The sequence below is a fragment of the Aethalodelphis obliquidens genome, unplaced genomic scaffold, assembly GCF_003676395.1.
Source record: "Aethalodelphis obliquidens isolate GAN/ISIS:26980383/991018 unplaced genomic scaffold, ASM367639v1 scaffold33, whole genome shotgun sequence".
Classification (NCBI taxonomy): domain Eukaryota; kingdom Metazoa; phylum Chordata; class Mammalia; order Artiodactyla; family Delphinidae; genus Aethalodelphis; species Aethalodelphis obliquidens.
The window spans coordinates 10,123,745-10,142,655 of record NW_020837977.1 but is presented as its reverse complement, the minus strand read 5'-3'; the positions used below and the strand labels follow the sequence as shown (position 1 = coordinate 10,142,655).

At 34.8% G+C, this 18,911-nt stretch overlaps 1 protein-coding gene across 2 annotated transcripts in view; it reads left to right on the top strand.

The window, feature by feature from the left end:
• The window catches only part of DNAJC5B (DnaJ heat shock protein family (Hsp40) member C5 beta), a 95,863-nt gene that overhangs the window by 18,409 nt on the left and 58,543 nt on the right, over positions 1-18,911 (top strand). For both annotated transcript variants that reach the window (XM_027128004.1, XM_027128003.1), the window contains one exon: positions 9,852-9,971. The gene's annotated coding sequence lies outside the window, so the exon portion shown is untranslated. The remainder of the gene's footprint in view (positions 1-9,851; positions 9,972-18,911) is intronic.

The following is an 18,911-nucleotide window of genomic DNA, read 5'->3' as shown; positions in this document are numbered from 1 at the left end:
GCTGAGTAATATTCCAGTGTGTGTGTGTGTGTGTGTGTGTGTGTATCTTGGCTATTATGAATAATGCTGCTCTGACATTGGGGTGCATGTATTTTTTTAGAATTAGTGTTTTTGTTTTCTCTGGATATATACCTAGCAGTGGAATTGCTGGATCATATGGCAGTTCTATTCTTAGTTTTTTGAGGAACCTCTGTTCTGTTTTCTGTAGTGGCTGCACCAATTTACATTCCCATCAACAATGTAGGAGGGTTCCCTTTTCTCCTTATCCTTGCCCAAATTTCTTACTTGTAGACTTTTTGATGATAGCCAGTTGCACAGGTGTGACGTGATATCTCACTGTGGTTTTAATTGCATTTCTCTGATGATTAGCAATGTTGAGCATTTTTTTAAGTGTCTGTTGGCCATCTGTATATCTTCTTTGGAAAAATGTCTATTCAGTTCTTCTACCCATATTTTTCATTGGGTTGGTTGTTTGTTTGGATATTAACCCCTTGTCAGTCACACCATTTGCAAATAAATTCTCCCATTCTGTAGGCTGTCTTTTTGTTTTGTCAATGATTTCCTTTGCTGTGCAAAAGATTTTAAGTTTAATTAGGTCCCATTTGTTTATTTTTGCTTCTGTTTCTTTTGTCTTAAGAGACAGATCCAAAAAGATATTGCTGAGATTTATGTCAAGGAGTGTTCTGCCTATATTTTCCTCTAGGAGTTTTATAGTATTTGGTCTTACATTTAGGTCTTTAATCCATTTTGAGTTTATTTTTGTGTATGATGTCAGAGAATGTTCTAATTTCATTCTTTTATATGTAGCTGTCCAGTTTTCCCAGCACCACTTATTGAAGAGACTGTCTTTTCTCCATTGTATATTCTTGCCTCCTTTGTCATAGACCATAAGTTTGTGAGTTTATTTCTTGGCTCTCTATTCTGTCCCATTGATCAATATATTTGTTTTTGTGCCAGTACCATGCTGTTTTGCTTACTGTAGCTTTATCGTACAGTCTGAAGTCAGGGAGCTTGATACCTCCAGCTTTGTTCTTTTTTCTCAAGATTGCTTTGGCAATTCAGGGTCATTTGTAGTTTCATATAACTTTTAGGATTATTTGTTCTACTTCTGTGAAAAATGTTATTGGTATTTTGATAGAGAGTGCATTGTATCTGTAGATTGCTTTAGGTAGCATGGCCATTTTAACAATATTAATTCTTCTAACCCAAGAACATGGGAGGATATCTTTCCATTTTCTTTGTATCATCTTCAATTTCCTTCAGCAGTGTTTTACAGTTTTCAGAGTATAGATCTTTCATCTACTTGGCTAAGTTTATCCCCAGGTATTTTATTCTTTTTGATGTGATTTTAAACAGGATTGTTTTCTTGCTTTCTCTTTCTGATAGTTCATATTAATGTTTAGAAAAGCAACAGATTTACGTATATCAATCTTATATCCTGCAACTTTACTAATTCATTTATTAGTTTTAAGAGTTTTTTGGTGGAGACTTTAGGGTTTTCTAGAAATAGTATCATGTCATCTGCAAATAGTCACAATTTTAGTTCTTCCCTTCCAATTTGGATGCCTTTTATTTCTTTTTCTTGTCTGATGGCTGTGGCTAGCATTTCCAATAATATGATAAACAGAAGTGGTGAGAGTGGGCATCCTTGTCTTGTTCCTGACTTCAGAAGAAAGGCTTTCAGCTTTTCACTGTTGAGTATGATGTCAGCCATGGGTTTGTCAAAAATGGTCTTTATTATGTTGAGATATGTTCCCTCTATACCCACTTTGATGAGTGTTTTTATCATGAATGGATGTTGAATTTTGTCAAATGCTTTTTCTGCATCTATTGAGTGATCGCATGATTTTTTTACCCTTCCTTTTCTTAATGTGGTGTATCACACTGACCGGTTTGTAAATATTGGACCACCCTTGCATCCCTGGAATAAATCCCACTTGATCATTGTGTATGATCCTTTTTATTTATTGTTGAATTCAGCTTACTAATATTTTGTTGAGAATTTTTGCATCTACATTCATCAGAGATATTGGCTTGTAATTTTCTTTTTTTGTAATGTCTTTGTCTGGTTTTGGTATCAGGGTAATGGTGGCCTAGTAGAATGAATTTGGGAGTGCTCTTCATCCTCTTCATTTTTTTGGAATAGTTTGAGCAGGACAGGTATTAGCTCTTCTTCTTCTTTTTTTTTTTTTTTGTGGTACGCGGGCCTCTCACTGCTGTGGCCTCTCCCGTTGTGGAGCACAGGCTCTGGACGTGCAGGCCCAGCAGCCACGGCTCACGGGCCCAGCTGCTCCGCGGCATGCGGGATCCTCCTGGACCGGGGCACGAACCAGCGCCCCCTGCATTGGCAGGCAGACTCTCAACCACTGCACCACCAGGGAAGCCCATTAACTCTTCTTTATATGTTTTTAAAAATTCCCCTGTGACGCTCTCTGGTCCTGGACTTTTGTTTCCCAGGAGTTTTCAGATTACAAACTCAATTTCACTACTAGTGATCAGTCTGTTCAGATTGTCTATTTCTTTCTGATTCAGTCTTAGAGAGTTGTATGTTTCTAGAATTTGTCTATTTCTTCTAGGTGTTCCAATTTGTTGAAATATAACTGTTCACAGTATTCTCCTATGATATTTTGTATCCCTATGATATCTGTTGCTATTTTTCCTCTTTCATTTCTTATTTTGTTTATTTGGGTCCTCTCTCTTTTCTTGATGAGCCTGGCTAAAGGTTTATCAATTTTGTTTATATTTTCAAAAACAAAACAAAACAAAACAACTTGGTTTCACTGATCTTTTCTATTGTTTTTTTGGTCTCTATTTTATTTCCTCTCTGATCTTTAGTATTTCCTTCCTTCTGCTGACTTTGTTTTTCTTTTTCTAATTCCTTTAGATGGTAAGTTAGGTTGTTTGAGATTTTTCTTGTTTCTTGAGGTAGGCCTGTATCGCTATAAACTTCCTGCTTAGAACTGCTTTTGCTGCATCCCATAGATTTTGGAAAGTTGTGTTTCCATTTTCATTTGTCTCAAGGTATTTTCTGATTTATTTCCTCTTTGCTGTCTTCATTGACTCACTCTTTTTTTAGTAGCATGTTGTTTAGTCTCCATGCTTTTCCCATTTTTCGTCTTGCAATTGATTGCTAGTTTCATACTGCTATGGTCAGAAAAACTGCTCGATATAATTTCTATCCTCTAAAATCTGTTGAGACTTACTTGGTGGCCTAGCATGTGATCCATCATGGAGAGTGTTCCACATGCACTTGAAAAGAATGTGTATTCTGCTGTTTTTAGATGGAATGTTTTATAGATAGCTATTAAATCCAACTGGTCTAACATCATTTAAGACCACTGTTTCCTTACTGATTTTCTGCCTGGATGATCTGTGCATTGATGCAAGTGGGGTGTTAAAATCCCCTACTATTACTGTATTTTTGTCAGTTTCTCCTTTTATGTCTGTTAATATTTTCTTTATATATTTAGGTGCTTCTGTATTAGGTACATATATGTTGATGAATGTTATATTCTCTTCTTGTATTGATACCTTTATCATTATATAATGCTCTTTATCTTTTGTTATAGACTTTCTTTTTTTGTGGTACGCGGGCCTCTCACTGTTGTGGGCTCTCCCATTGTGGAGCACAGGCTCTGGACACGCAGGCTTAGCGGCCATAGCTCACGGGGCCCAGATGCTCCGCGGCATGTGGGATCCTCCCGGACCGGGGCACGAACCCATGTCCCCTGCATCGGCAGACAGACTCTCAACCACGGCACCACCAGGGAAGCCCCTAGACTTTCTTTTAAAGTCTGTTTATTTTTCTGATATGAGTATTGCTACCTCTGCTTTCTTGTCACTTCCATTTGCATGCAATATCGTTTTCCATCCTCTCACTTTCAGTCTGTGTGTGTCTATTTCTGAAGTGAGTCTCTTGTAAGATGGATCTTGTTTTTTTGTTTTCAATCGGCCACCCTATGTTTTTTGATTGAAACACTTAGTCCATTGACATTCAAAATGATTATGGATAGGTATGTACTTATTGCCAGTTGGCTGCTTCTTTCTGGTTGTTTTGATAGTTCTTCTCTGTTCTTTTCTTCTTTTAGTTTCTTCTTTTGTTGTTTAATAATTTTCTTTAGTGGTATGCTTGTTTTCCTTTCTCTCTAGTTTTTGTATATCTATGTAGGTTTTTGATTTGCGGTTACCATCTCCCTTAGCCTTCTATGATTCTATGCTTTCTTCATATTTACAGATTTAGGCACATTAAAATTCCATCCCCTTTGTAACCTCTTTTTAAAAGGGACATTTTTTAACTTTGGAAAATTAGGCAACATAATAGGAATTAACCAATTTGCATTCTGAAACATAAACACTTGATTTTATAGAAGAATTGCCAGAATTGTTCCGTAATTTTGTTTGAGGTGCTGCTGGAGTGGTCGCCAACAGCCTAATTTTACACAGTCAAGGCAATAACTTATTTTTTCCTTTCTAAATTCACTTAACAGAATGAAGCTTACCCAGATGACTCGTCCCATGAAATTTATAAAGTGGGTGGCCTGAATTCCATATATAGCAATAATAATAATAATAATAATGTAGAAGGGTAATAATAGTAACAGTGATAGCGATAATAATGTCTTTGTTCACTGCATTGGGTTGTTTAGATTAGGATTTATTTGTTGGAACTATGTGCCCTTGGACATCACATGTTCAAAATGAGTGGTGCTTGCACCTGCTGATATATGAAGTTTACATTAGACACTATGTAACCTAATGTTTATGATTCTTAGATTATTTTAGTCAAATATTCAAATTCATCTAGTACCTGCTGCAGATTCTATAATGATGTATTGGTACTAGTCATTTATTATAATAACACTAACCCCATGTAGTAATTCAGAGAGGTATATAAAAGGTCTCTAGGAGCACCTAAGGGAATAGTGAAGACCCCATAAATAGAATACACAGGGGAAATTTGCATGCAATGCCCCCACCCCCAAACACACACACACACACACACACACACACACACACACACACACACAGACTTCTCTCTCCAATTGTCTAGAAAGGCCACATTGGTTCAATCTTGGAATATTTTCTAGGTTCCCCTCTTCAAACTTCACTGATTACATTGGCAATGCTTTTATAGTACATTTGGTGCATTTTGCATCAAGGAGTCATTTATGTGCTTACCATGAGTTATGTCCTTTTACAAATATCATTTGAAGCGCACCATTTGTAGAAAGCCTCACCTGTTTTAGTGGAATATGATTCCATTAATCTCTGGCTGTATCTTTAGATTATATATCAGAAGCCATGTGTGTATAGGCATGTGCTGACATCCTATGTATTAGAGCACACATCAGCATGAATCTTTTATTTCTTCAATTTAAGTGCCCAGGGCCATTGAATGTACTCTTCCACCTGCCTAGAATATATTTGCTTCTACAAACAATCCCTTCATCTAGTTCTTTTCAGTTATCTGCTTGGTTATTTTTGTTCAGGGAAGCTTTTTCTGATCTTCCCCTGCTCCACTGATTTACATAGTCTTACATCTCTCCAAAGTCTTACTTTTATACTTATTTGAGTGATCATTTGATTAATATCTGTCTCTATTGGTAGGCTGCAACTCTGTAAACCACAAACCCAGAGTCTGTGTTTGGTTTTGTTTACCAGGATATTTCTAGCATTTAGCCCAATGCCTAGACCTAGTAGGTAACCAACTGTTGAATGACTAGATGAATAAGAAACTATGTTTTCTCTCTGAGAAACAGCTGTAGTTTTACTTCACCTAAGAGTTTTGCAATACTTAAAAAAATTATAAACTCATGGTTTAGCCAATATTAAAAAATTAAAAAGTAATGATTTAAGAAGAGAGTGGTTAATTATGTAAAAATAATGGATTTTACTAAAACTTTATATTAAACTGAATTTGAGGCTTTAAACCTCAATTTTAAAAAACATCACCCATAATCTCACCATATTAATATAGCAACTATTTTCATTTCATCAAAGGACACTGCCCTTCTAATTAAACTTAAGAGCTTTTGCACTTAAGAGCTTTTGCACTTTCCTAAAGCTTTTCCTTTAGGAAAGGAAACCTAAGCAAAACAAAAAGACAACCTACGGGTTGGGAGAAAATATTTGCAAACAATGCTACCGACAAGGGCTTAATTTCCAAAATATACAAAAAGTTCATACAGCTTAATATCAAAAAACAAACAACCCAATCACAAAATGGGCAGAAGACCTAAATACACATTTCTCCAAAGAAGACATTCAGATGGCCAACAGGCAAATGAAAAGATGCTCAATATTGCCAATTACTAGAGAAATGCAAATCAAAACTATAATGAGGTATCACCTCACACCAGTCATAACGGCCATCATTAAAAATCTACAAACAATAAATGCTGGAGAGGGTGTGGAGAAAAGGAAACCCTCCTACACTGTAGGTGGGAATGTAAATTGGTGCAGCCACTATGGAGAACAGTACAGAGGTTCCTTAAAAAACTAAAAATAAAGTTACCATACGAGCCTGCAATTCCACTCCTGGGCATATATCCAAAGAAAACTCTAATTTGAAAAGATACATGCACCCCAATGTTCACAGCAGCACTGTTTACAATAGTCAAGACATGGAAACAACCTAAATGTCCATTGACATATGAATGGATAAAGAAGATGTAGCATATATCTATATACATACTTATATAGATATATATAATGGAATATTACTCAGCCATAAAAATGAATAAAATAATGTCATTTGCAGCAACATGGATGGACCTAGTGATGATCATATTAAGTAAGTCAGACAACGAAAGACAAATATTATATGATATCACTTATATGTAGAATCTAAAAAACTGATACAAACAAACTTATTTATGAAATGGAAATAGACTCACACAGAAAACAAGCTTATGGTTACCAAAGGGGATAGCAGGGTGGGCGGGGGAGAGATAAATTAGGAGTCTGGGATTAACATATACACACTACTATATATAAAACAGATAGACAACAAGAACCTACTGTATAGCATAGGAAACTATACTCAATATCTTGTAATAACCTATAATGGAAAAGAATCTGAAAAAGAATACATACATGCATATATGTATGTATATATATATATACACACAAATATATAACTGAGTCACTATGCTGTACACTTGAAAGTAACACAACACTGTAAATTAACTATACTTCAATTTTGAAAAAAAAGGACATTTGTCCTTAAGCTGAAGGGATGATGGAACTTGGGTATTTAGCTTTACATGTCTTTAGTTCCCCCCACCCCTGCCCCATTTATCTGCATGATGATGGGCTGCTTTCTAAACTCTGGCTGGAAATCAGGATCTATGAGAAATAGCCTTTGTATCTGAAGAAAAACAACGATATCTAGAGGTGAGAGTGCTCTGAAATGTTTATACAAAATAGCACTAGGATTTGCTACCTGTCATACTAAGCAGCAAACTTAAACACTACCTTTAACTTCAGGAGCCAGACCACATTTTGCAAAATTCAGGAGTAATATCTGTCTCGTTTGACTTAAGACTTTTTCAGTCTGTACGATCTTACTCAAAATCATAGGGAACTATTCTCTCTTGTGACCTTCTATTTTATATGAGACTTTGACCATTGTTTTAACAAGAAATCCCTAATTTTTTTTTGTCTGTGCCATTTGGCAGGCAGGATCTTAGTTCCCTGACCAGGGATTGAACCCATGCCCCCTGCAATGGAAGCGTGGAGTCTTAACCACTGGACCGCCAAGGAAGTCCCAAGAAATCCCTAATTCTTAAAACCACCTCAGTCACCACTGTGAATCAGTGCCTCTTAACTAAGATTAGGGTAAAATATTCAGCTATAAAAACAGGTGAATTAATGTAGTGAGAAATTACAGTTTCACCCTTATTAATGTTATATGGTCCTTCCAGTAATTTTAAAGCAACTGATTAGTACTAGGCTTAGACCAAAGGAAAATAAAATTAAAAAGAACCCACTTTGACTCTGAATAGCTAAAGCAACCTTGAGAAAGAACAACGAAGCTGGAGGCATCACACTCCCTGATATCAAACTATATTATTAATATAAATGCTATAATAATCAAAACAGTATGGTATTGGCATAAAAACAGACACACAGATCAATGGAACAGAACACAGAGCCCAGAAATAAAGCCATGCTCGTATGGTCAATTAATCTATGACAAAGGAGCCAAGAATATACACTGGGGAAAGGACAGTCTCTTCAATAAATGTGTTGGGAAAACTGGACAACCACATGCAAAAGAATGAAACTGGACCGTTATCTTACACCACACAGAAAAATCCACTCAAAATGGTTTAAAAACTTGAAGGTAAGACCTGAAACCATAAAAGTCCTAGAAGAAAATGTAGGTGGTAAGCACCTTGACATCGGTGTTGGTGATATTTTGGATTTGACATTAAAAGCAAAGGCAACTAAAGCACAAATAGACAAGTGGGAATATGTCAAACTAAAAATCTTCTGCACAGCAAAGGACACCATCAACAAAGTGAAAAGGCAACCTACCAAATGGGGGAAAGTATTTGCAAATCATATAACCAATAATGGGTTAATAACTAAAATATATAAAGAATTCATACAAATCAATAGCAAAAAAGCAAGCAACCCAAATAAAAAATGGATAGAGGATCTGAATAGGTATTTTTCCAAAGAAGACATGCAGATGGCCAACAGGTCCATGAAAAGGTGCTCAACAACACTAATCATCAGGGAAATGCAAGTCACAACCACAGTAAGATATCACTTCACACCTGTCCAAATGGCTATCATCAAAAAGTCTACAAATAACACATGCTGACGAAAATGTGGAGAAAATGGAGCCTCTTGCGCACTGTTTGTAAGAATGTAAATTGGTGCATCAACTATGGCAAACAGTACCGAGGTTCCTCAAAAAATTGAAAACAGAACTACCATATATTTCAGCAATTTCTCTTCTGGGTATTCATCCAAAGAAAACATTAACTCGAATAGATACCTGCACCCCCATGTTCATTGCAGCATTATTTGCAATAGCTAAGATATGGAAACAACCTAAGTGTATATCAATGGATGAACGGATAAAGAAAATGCGGTATATATCACTTAGCCATAAAAAAGAAGGAAATCTTGCCATTTATGACAACATGGATGGACCTTGAGGGTATCATGCTAAGTGAAATAATTCAGACAAACACTATATAATCTCACTTACATGTGAAATTAAAAGAAAACAAACAAACCTGAGCTCACAGATACAGAGAACAGATTGGTGGGCGCCATAAGCACAGGGGGGTGGGGGGGGCGTGGTCGTGGTAACGGGTGGGTGAAGTGGGTGAAGGGGGTCAAAAGGTACAAACTTCTAGCTATAAAATAAGCCATGGAGATGTCATGTACAGCATGGTGACTATAGTTAATAATACCATATGGCATATTTGAAAGTTGCTAAGAGAGTAGATCTTAAAAGTTTTCATCACGAGAAAAAAAATTTGTAACTATGTATGGTGATGGATGTTACCTAGACTTGCCGTGGTGATCTTTTAGCAATATATACAAATATTGAATCATTACATTGTACACCTGAAACGAATTAAATATGTCAACTATATCTCAATAAAAAAAAAAAAACCCACTTTGCATGTCAGGAGATAGCACATTTCCTTGATTGAAAGTTCTGGTGGAAACCTGGAAGCAATTCCATAGCAGCATCTGGCTGAGCCAAGCAACAGTTGACTAATGATCGAATTAGAGGTAGCATGTATTTTGCTATCACTGGATGCCTTGTAATGGCAAGCTTTGTGGTCATGCATGTTTTATTCTCTCTTTGTTATGTTTTCCAGAGGGATAACCAATTGGCTGATAGAGTAACAAATCAAAAGTAACTCGACGCCATTGACCCGCTTAAGCTCACATGGGAACGACGGAAAGGAGCAGCCGTTTACTCTGAAAGAGCGGAACAGGTATGAAACAATTCCTTGTTGTTGCCTTTCTTTATTTCTTTGCACATCTATTTCCAGACCAGCTGAAAACAGCAAGTTATTCCTGTTTGAAAACACAGAGTCGGAGTTAAAGGAACAGGTACTATGGGTTATTTGTAAGATTCCCAAGTTGTCTCATCCTCAGGTTGCTGTTTATAGAAGTACCAGTGCAGTCAAGAGGTAATTATTTTTCAATAGCAAACTGTAACCACACTAGGGAGAATTATTACTTTAAAACATAGGTTAGCATTTTGGATGTGTGTTTAGCTTTAAGATACAACGCCCCTTGAATAAGGAGATCTTGCTCCAATAAACAGATTTCTATAGAGGAATTATAGAAGTAATTAAAAAATGGTGAAACATGTTGGCTCCTCCAATCACAGCCATCAGAAGTGTTTTTGCTGTTTAATGATCTAATCGCCCCTGCTCACATTCATTTTCTCAGCCGTGAAGGGACCCTGCCAAGAAAGGCATAGTTCGATTTTTTTTCCATTTTCAGAATTCACATAATAGACAGAGGTGAAGCTTCTTTTACTCTGAAGGAAACATTTCATGTCAACATGAAAAATTTAGAACAGCATTTGTAGGGCTCCTGGAATTGGAACTTTTAAAATATGTGTTTATTTTGAATTGGATGTCTGTCACCATTGGAGTGCTGAACGTTCTTTCAATTATATCTTTATCAAGAGACAGGTAAGCTGTATGTGGTTTGGTAGTGACTTTAGTGGTCAGTGGTTTAAGATATTATGATTAATGGATTGTAATGCAGCTAGAAAGTAATTTAAGTTCAGATGAGTAAGTGTCATGCACTTATCATGATCAAAATTAAATTACTTAATAACTTTGCATAACAGCTTTTTCTCGATAGGATAGTACAGATGAGAGACTATGAATAAATAATAAAGACTTGAGTTTTGAATAGGAATATTAGCATTCAAAAGGCTACAGAGGAAGAACTCATAAAGATTATATTTTATATAGGGAATTAAACAAGGGTATGACTCCATTATTTAAGTTTAAGGAGAGTTTTTAGGAGATGTTTTGACTATTGCTCCGTAGTTAGTATGTTCTTGGCATAATGTCTTTATTTTCACACAATAAACAACTAAGGGTTTCAATGTATTACTCTATTGAATTTGACACTAAATGTCATCTGCATTAATAATATATGAAGAGTCTGGTTTCCAGCTCAGCAAGGGCACAGAAAAATAGCAGGTTGTTGCTTGACACACAGAAAGCAACCCTGCAGTCTTTGGGTTCCTTTATGGTTCAGTTTATAGAGTCAGCCAACTACTAACAACACTGACCAGCTATTGACCAACTATCTTTTTCTTGTGTTCCAATGTTGATGTAACTTTTTTTTAAGTACCTCAAATAAGAGATGTTGATGTTGATGATTTATGCAAGCCATGGCCTCTCTCTTATTTCATGAGATAGATGATGAAGAGTGAATACATTTTATTCCCTCAAACTGAAACTTTCCTTTGAATATAGAGAGCAATAAAGGTAACTATTTTTCATATTTTTATTTCTTCTTAGTTCTCTTGACTCTCTACAAACTTTCCTTCTGAAAATGTCTTGACCCAGATTTATCACTGCTTCTTTTATCCATACTAGTAATGTCTATTTAAAGTGTATAGCAAAGTGATTCAGTTATACATATACATATGTATATATATATACATATATATATGTGTGTGTGTGTGTGCGTGTGTGTTCTTTTTCAGATTCTTTTCCCTTATAATTTATTACAAGATATTTAATACAGTTCCCTGCACTCTATAGTAGGTCCTAGTTGTTTATTTATTTTATATACAGTAGTGGATTATACACCAGTTTTTATATTTGTTTCTCAGTTCATGTGTTTTGCAACATGTAACACATTTTCAGATTCCATGCTAAGCTGTGCAGTCTTAGGCTTGAAAAGTTCTCTATTGTAATCTATGTATCAACTTTAGACTGTTGGGAATAAACTTTTCAATTCCTGCCTATGGTTAATACAGTCTTTTCCTGACTCCTTTGTAGCGTAGGCAGCCACTTTCAAATCTCTACTATTCTTGTAACTGCAACGGGATACAGGTAATAAAATCCTAGAACTAGCATATGTAAGCTGCTGTGTCAGTCCTGTGAGATGTGTGGCTATCACTCCTGCTTACTAGTTTGTCTACATGTTTATTCTTTATTTCTAGGATGTGAACAGTTCCCTTTTATATGTTTGGGGTGGGAAGAGGATTTTTCAGTCTACTTGCCCAACTTCTTGTCTAGGAGCTGAGATAGAAATATGAAATAAAAGTGAATGAGGAGAACAAAGAATAGTTTCAGATGTTCCAAATCTTTTAAAGAAATCCAAAGAAGTAAAGAGAAAGTAAGGATAAAATGCTATATTAGACAAAATAAGTATAAATAATTTTAAGAATATAAAAGACATGAGATCAATGGCAGGATCAATAAGAGAAAACTCACACTTTAACCACAGCTTGATGAAACCTTAATTCATCAAAGATAAAGTTGAAATGCTAAAATGTTTCAGAGGGGGAGGTAAATTACCATAAATGAAAGGGAAACAAAATGATATTAGAAATAATAGATGCAATAAGACACATGAAATAATATCTCCAAAGTGTTAAGAAAAAATAAGTTTTAACCTGAAGTTCATTAGCCACAGCAACTGTTCAAAAGTGAAGGTGAAATAAATACAACCTCAGGCATATAAAAATTCCTAAAATTGAGTAACCACAGACTTTAGCCTAAACAAATAGTAAAGAATGTGCTTCTTTAAGAAATTTTTTTTAAAAACCTGGAAAAATTAGTTAATGCAAGTATTACTAAGTCACACTGGTAAATTTTATTTATTAAGAATACAAACACACACACATACACTCACATAATAATTTTATGACATTATTAACAAGTTAGAAATAATAGATTGTGGGAAAGGATAGTTTTGAAGTAAATAAAAGCCTGTTAAGATTCCTGCATTGTTTGAGAATGTGGAAAGACTGATTAATTCATAATTAATTATTAGTATGAGAAAAATAAAATGAATTCCCTATCGCAGACCATGAAAAAGTTTCCATATAAAAATGAAAGATAAAAATTATGAAAGGCATGAGGCTATATATCCTGGACCCACCTGATGCATCTCTGCCATAGATTCCATTTAGCTACCTGTCATGCTGATACCTGGCTTTACCTTTCAAACAGAACTTTGTTTAGTATTTTAATATTGTGGATTAAAAAAGTGCTGCCATGTGCTAACCAGATTGTAGGTGTTCTTGCTTTAGAAATCTAGACTGGAATCCTTGTGACTGTAGTGACAAGGCCTTGAGCTAAAGCCTGAGTTATCAGATCTAATGCTGGTTCCATTATGTTATAAGACAGGTAAGGATGACTAGCTCTGAGTTTTCAAGGACCTCTAATATCCTATGACAATTGTCATTGAAAACCAAAACCCTCTTCTTTCATTTTAAAAGCTATCACTGAACAAGAATAGAGCATTTGACTTTAAGACCTTAGGGTGTAATGCCAAAAGCCTACTATTTGTCTCTCTGTGAACATACTAGGCAGGAAAGCAGATATCCTTTTATTGAATGCTGTGTTTTTATCTGAAATAGAACTTCTCCAATGCCTATCATTTAATGCACTTTGGTTTGTACTAATTCAATGTAATGAAACCCCTCTGAGACTGTGACTGTGTCTATAAGAGTGTGGAAGAATCAAATTAGACCATAAAATTTGGCCCATTCAATTTACATTAAAAGAGAAAAATGTGCTAAGCAAGACTTTCTGTTTCATGTTTTACAGGGCTGAGGCTTTGACATTTTTGGAGGAAGTAATTGGTAAAGCTCTCAGAGATAGTTACTTGAATATGATTAATTTAGTTTTTAAATCAATTCTGATAAAATACAATCAAAGTAAATAAAATAGAGGAAAAATAAGCTGACACTTTGGTCTTAAAACCTATTCAGTGACGGAGAAAACTAATCACCTTTCAGGTTATGAAGAGATAGTGTATTTGACATTGGTTGACCTTGAGGAATCATGTAAACTTGTCTTATGAGAGGTTGAAAATTATGATTTATTTTCACCACATGGTAACATCAATATATATTTTTTTCATGTTTGAGCATACATTTTATATCACATTTTCCCTTAACGAACATCTTTCTTGAAAAACTTTAAACTCTTTACATAGTGTCTGCCTATTATATATTAAGAAATTTGGGAAGCCAAGACATAGTGAGGGTGTGAATTCCCCTGAGGGTATCAAAAAAAGCCTTATGAGGCTGTTGTTCGAGATTCATTGCTAATGGTGGATCTATCAGTTAATAATGGAGTTGAGAATAAGATATGTTTCTCCCCAAAGGAAAAGCTTTAACTACTAAACCAAAGAGTGTCTTTAAGTGCTCTGTGGTTAATCATTATCCTCTACTTGCCAGTACTTTGAAACATCATCCTCCAGGAAGAATACTCATGTAATCAGGATGCATATGTGAGAAGCTACTGAAATGTATTAAATTGTCCATTTCTTTCATTTCCAGCCAATTCTAAGTTTTTACTTATTATTTCAAAAAGGTGTGTAACATGCTAGAGAGTCAAAAAAAGTTATATTCTGGGAATAAAATATAAAATCTTTTCACACATGATGAAATTTCCACCAATAGGGTCAGCAAAAAGTCACAATAAAGGAAAGATGAGTATTTTGAAATTTATCAGACCATTTCAGCCAAAGTATAGATTTAAGATAAATACTTCCAGGCATGTACTATATTAGGTCAGGTTATTATGACAATCAAATTCTTGGATTTTACAGGAAAGAGAATTTCTACACTGTTTCATCTCTACTGTGCTTCCATATCTGATCTGTAAAACTCTCCTAAAATTATTGTTTAGAAAATTTGTATAGCTGATTGAAACAAAAAACATTTTAACATCTGTATGCTTAATTCACTTTTATTCTCAGTCTTTCAGCTGAGTTACCAAATTCTTAGTTCTATGCACTGTCTTATTGTAAGATGATATGTTTATTTATTCTTCAAATAATTTGATGTGGCATACAGATATATACATTATAGTATGACACAAAAATAAAGTAGAATAAATGAAAATGAGGGTTAACTGAACCAGGATAAATTAAGTCAGAAAGGTTCATAGCGAAATATTTTATTCACTTGCTAGAGGTCAGCATCAAATTTGGTTCTCTGATCCCTGACAGCCAAGGAAAGATGAAAACTTGGACAGCCACAGGATTCAATGTCACTGAAACTAAAATATACCAGTGACTCATGAGAGGTTAAGATTTTTTTTTTGGAACTTAGAATTAACAAAATGAAACCTGGGAATTTCCATAAAGATAATGCAGGGCAAAAGCCTCAAAATATGCTCAGCAAAATCTATAAAGAAAATCATACAAGTAGAGATCTATAGCATGTGTCAAATTTTATAGGTCTTATTGCACTGGCAATGTTGACTTGGCCCATGATAGCACGGTTAAATAGTCATGCTGCTTAATATTTGCAAAGATACTATTTATTGAAGTTGTCATTTCAACTCAATTATTTTGCAGAAAACAAATTGCCTTTCATACACACATACATGCACACACACACACAAACACACTTATCCATGTAAATTCTCATATTAAAACCAGAGTGCTTCAAATCAAAAGATGGTTAACAATGTACTAATCTTCATAACATAGTCTTTTCCAAGGATGTGAGGGGATATGGGATGTAGATATACAGATATGAACATATAGATACTGAATATGGAATTCTAAATCAGATCCTAGAACTACACTAAATACTTTTTAACTAAAATATATAACTATTGGGGAAGTTAGCCTTAAATATTCTATTCCTCCATACTTATTTATTAAAATACAAGGTCATTAACTATATGAACATAGATGTTATACCTCCTTATTGTTATTAACTATTTTAAGAATTCAGGTAATTTCTATTAATCCTATAACATTTACTTATTCAAAGAAATCCAAGTTTATATAAATTGGAAATGTTTTGGAACTTGATAAAAATTAAATGACCTTTTGTGTAATTTACATGTAATTACAAAGTTGACAATTAGAGAAATGCATAAAATGTATATGTTTCAGTTAGAATAATGAGCCCTACCCCCACCAAAGATGCCCATGTCCTAATCCCTGTAATCGGTTAAATTACACAGCAAAGGGGAATTAAGGTGGCAGATGGAATGAAGGTTGTGAATCGTCTGACTTTGATCAGGGAGAATATGTTGAACTATCCAGGTGAGCCCAACAGTAATCACAAGAGTCCTTAAAAGTGGAGGAGGAGGGCAAGAGCAGTGAGAGTGAGGCTATATGAGAAAGTCTCAACCTACAATTGCCAATTTTAAAGATGAAGAAAGGGAACCATGAGCCAAAGCATGTGGGCAGCCTCTAGAAGCTGGGGAGACAAGGAAATGTACTCTCCCACAGAGCCTCCAGAAGGGAATGCAGCCCACTGATGTCTTGATTTAGTCCTGTGAGATCCTTGTTGGATTTCTAGCCTACAGAAATACGACAGTAAATTTTTATTTTTTAAGCCACTAAATTTGTGACATCAACATTAGAAAACTAACACAATATACTTCATAAAATATAGCATTATGCCTGTGTCTGCAGTTTTTATATTTGTCTATATCATGAAGATCTCTATACATGATAATATACATTCCCTGCACAGATGGTATAGCAGATAGATAAGCCCCATAGACAGTTTCCTTTCAAACCTGAATTAACGTATCAATTTCCTTATTTTGATAGTTTAAAAACTTGCTCTTTCAATTGATCTCCAAATATTCTTCTGTCAAAATTAAGTAATAATGTTCATTGGTCATTCTATCACTAGATTTAAATTCCATTTGAGTTTTTGGATACTAGACTAGGTTTTCCACAAAAACCTAAGAATCTGTTAGTTCCAAAGAGCTACAATTTTAATATGTGAAATGTTTAAAAAGAAAATTAGGTTTTAGAGTTATTATTGATTTAATGGTAATTGATGTCTTAACAACAGAGGATCATATTTTTCAGACATGAAATAAAACAAAAGGAATAATATTTTAAGGTCTTAATTCACTACAGAAATATATCTCATTGAAACATTGTGAATATTTTGGTTTTAATTTTACTGTTAACTGGCACTTGGGTATTAATGCTTGCCCCTACTGAGTTTTTTTAACTGAAATGATAGTTTAACTTCTTTTGATGATTTCAGTGTGTACTCATAAATGATCTCAGTGATTTGGTCTAAATAATGTGGCATTATGTGGTAAAACCATAGAAAATCTAAAGAGGCTTTTTCTTATCTGCTTGTGCCATTATTAATCTTGACATTTGGTTGATAAAGAAAATTATAATTAAATGAAAAATGTATCACCCTCTTGCATGATGACTGCAGTAAGAAAACAAGGGAAAACAAATCTGACAAAAACAAAACGTCAACAGTAAGGGGACAAAAAGTGTGGGGGGATAATTATCCATTCGCAGATAGATAAATAAAATAAGGAAAACAAATAAGCAGATGGAAAAAAAAGTCCAGCAAACAAGTTAACAAATCATAAGTCCCAGAGATGTGCTCTGCCTCCATAGAGACAAATTATCACAACTTTTCTCTTAGATCTAAATGAAGGCATGATTTAATCTGTGAAGTTGTTTTTCTCTCAGACAACCTTTGGAGAGCTTTTCCCCTCCTTTTTAAAATCTAAAAGGATTTTAAGAACAAGAGATTTTGTAACAAGAGGAGGTGAGTTACTTAGTATTTTTCAACATTAAACTTAAAAAAAATTTACTCTTCATTTATATGAATATGGATATGATTTTAGATTCAGTTGTTGGAGAGAGCAAAGAAGAATTCACCCTGTTTAAAGTTGATCAGAATTGATAAATATAATCATTCTAATCAGGTGAAAATGAATTTCAAATACAAAATTCCAAACAACTTTCTTAAATGCCAATAATACTACCTTGTAAATAACAATTTATTTATAAAACCAGGGATTTACATTCTGATAAGGGGTTAATTATGCCCCTTTAACCTATTCACAATGATGAAAATAGCTATTTCACAGGCAGGTAAACATATTTCTGTCCTAGAAGAAAAGAGTTATCAAGGCTTGTCAACTCTGCTTTTGTACACAAGTCATCCCTCTTCCTTATCACTATCACTGCTTTTACTCATCCTCAACTCTTCTTGCCTGAATTATTCTAATAACATCCCAAATGGTTATTTTGTCTCTATTTTACTCCTGTGCAATCTGATTACCACACTGATTTCAGAATATTCTTTCAAAAAGACAAATCTGAGTGTTTATTTTCCCTGCTTCAAGTCCAACAATAACTCCCATCACCTTCAGCTTCTACTGCAAACATGGTGGCTTAGCCATAGAAAACCCTACATCAAGTACCACCTTCCTATATTTCCCTTTACTTTACACACCAGCCTTCCTCCAATCACACTTGTATTTCTACAGTGCCGTAGTGTTTAGTGCATTCGTTTACTCAGCACTTATGAACATTTTCTCTCTCTAGTAAATCTATAGCTTTGATATGCTCTCTATTCTGCAGCCTATGTTGTCCCTTTTGTCTGACTGACAAGGTCTCTCTCATTCTTTAAATCTGAGTTGAAGCACCATCTGTCTACTGAATAGTGTTCCGTACCCACTCTGGCCTCAAACCAGAGGGTTCATATTAATCATATTAATCCAGGATGCACTTAGATTTCAAGGTAGAGCTAAAAGGGTTGGGCCTTGGTTGCCGTGCTTCACAACTCTGTGATATTACACAACATGCTACTCACATTTTATGGGACCTACTGAAAGGTTCCTGTCAAGTTGAGCTACTGCAGCAGGCATGTGCTAAATAAAGGGTCTTGTGCCAAACTCCCTACAGGTTTTTTTTTTTTT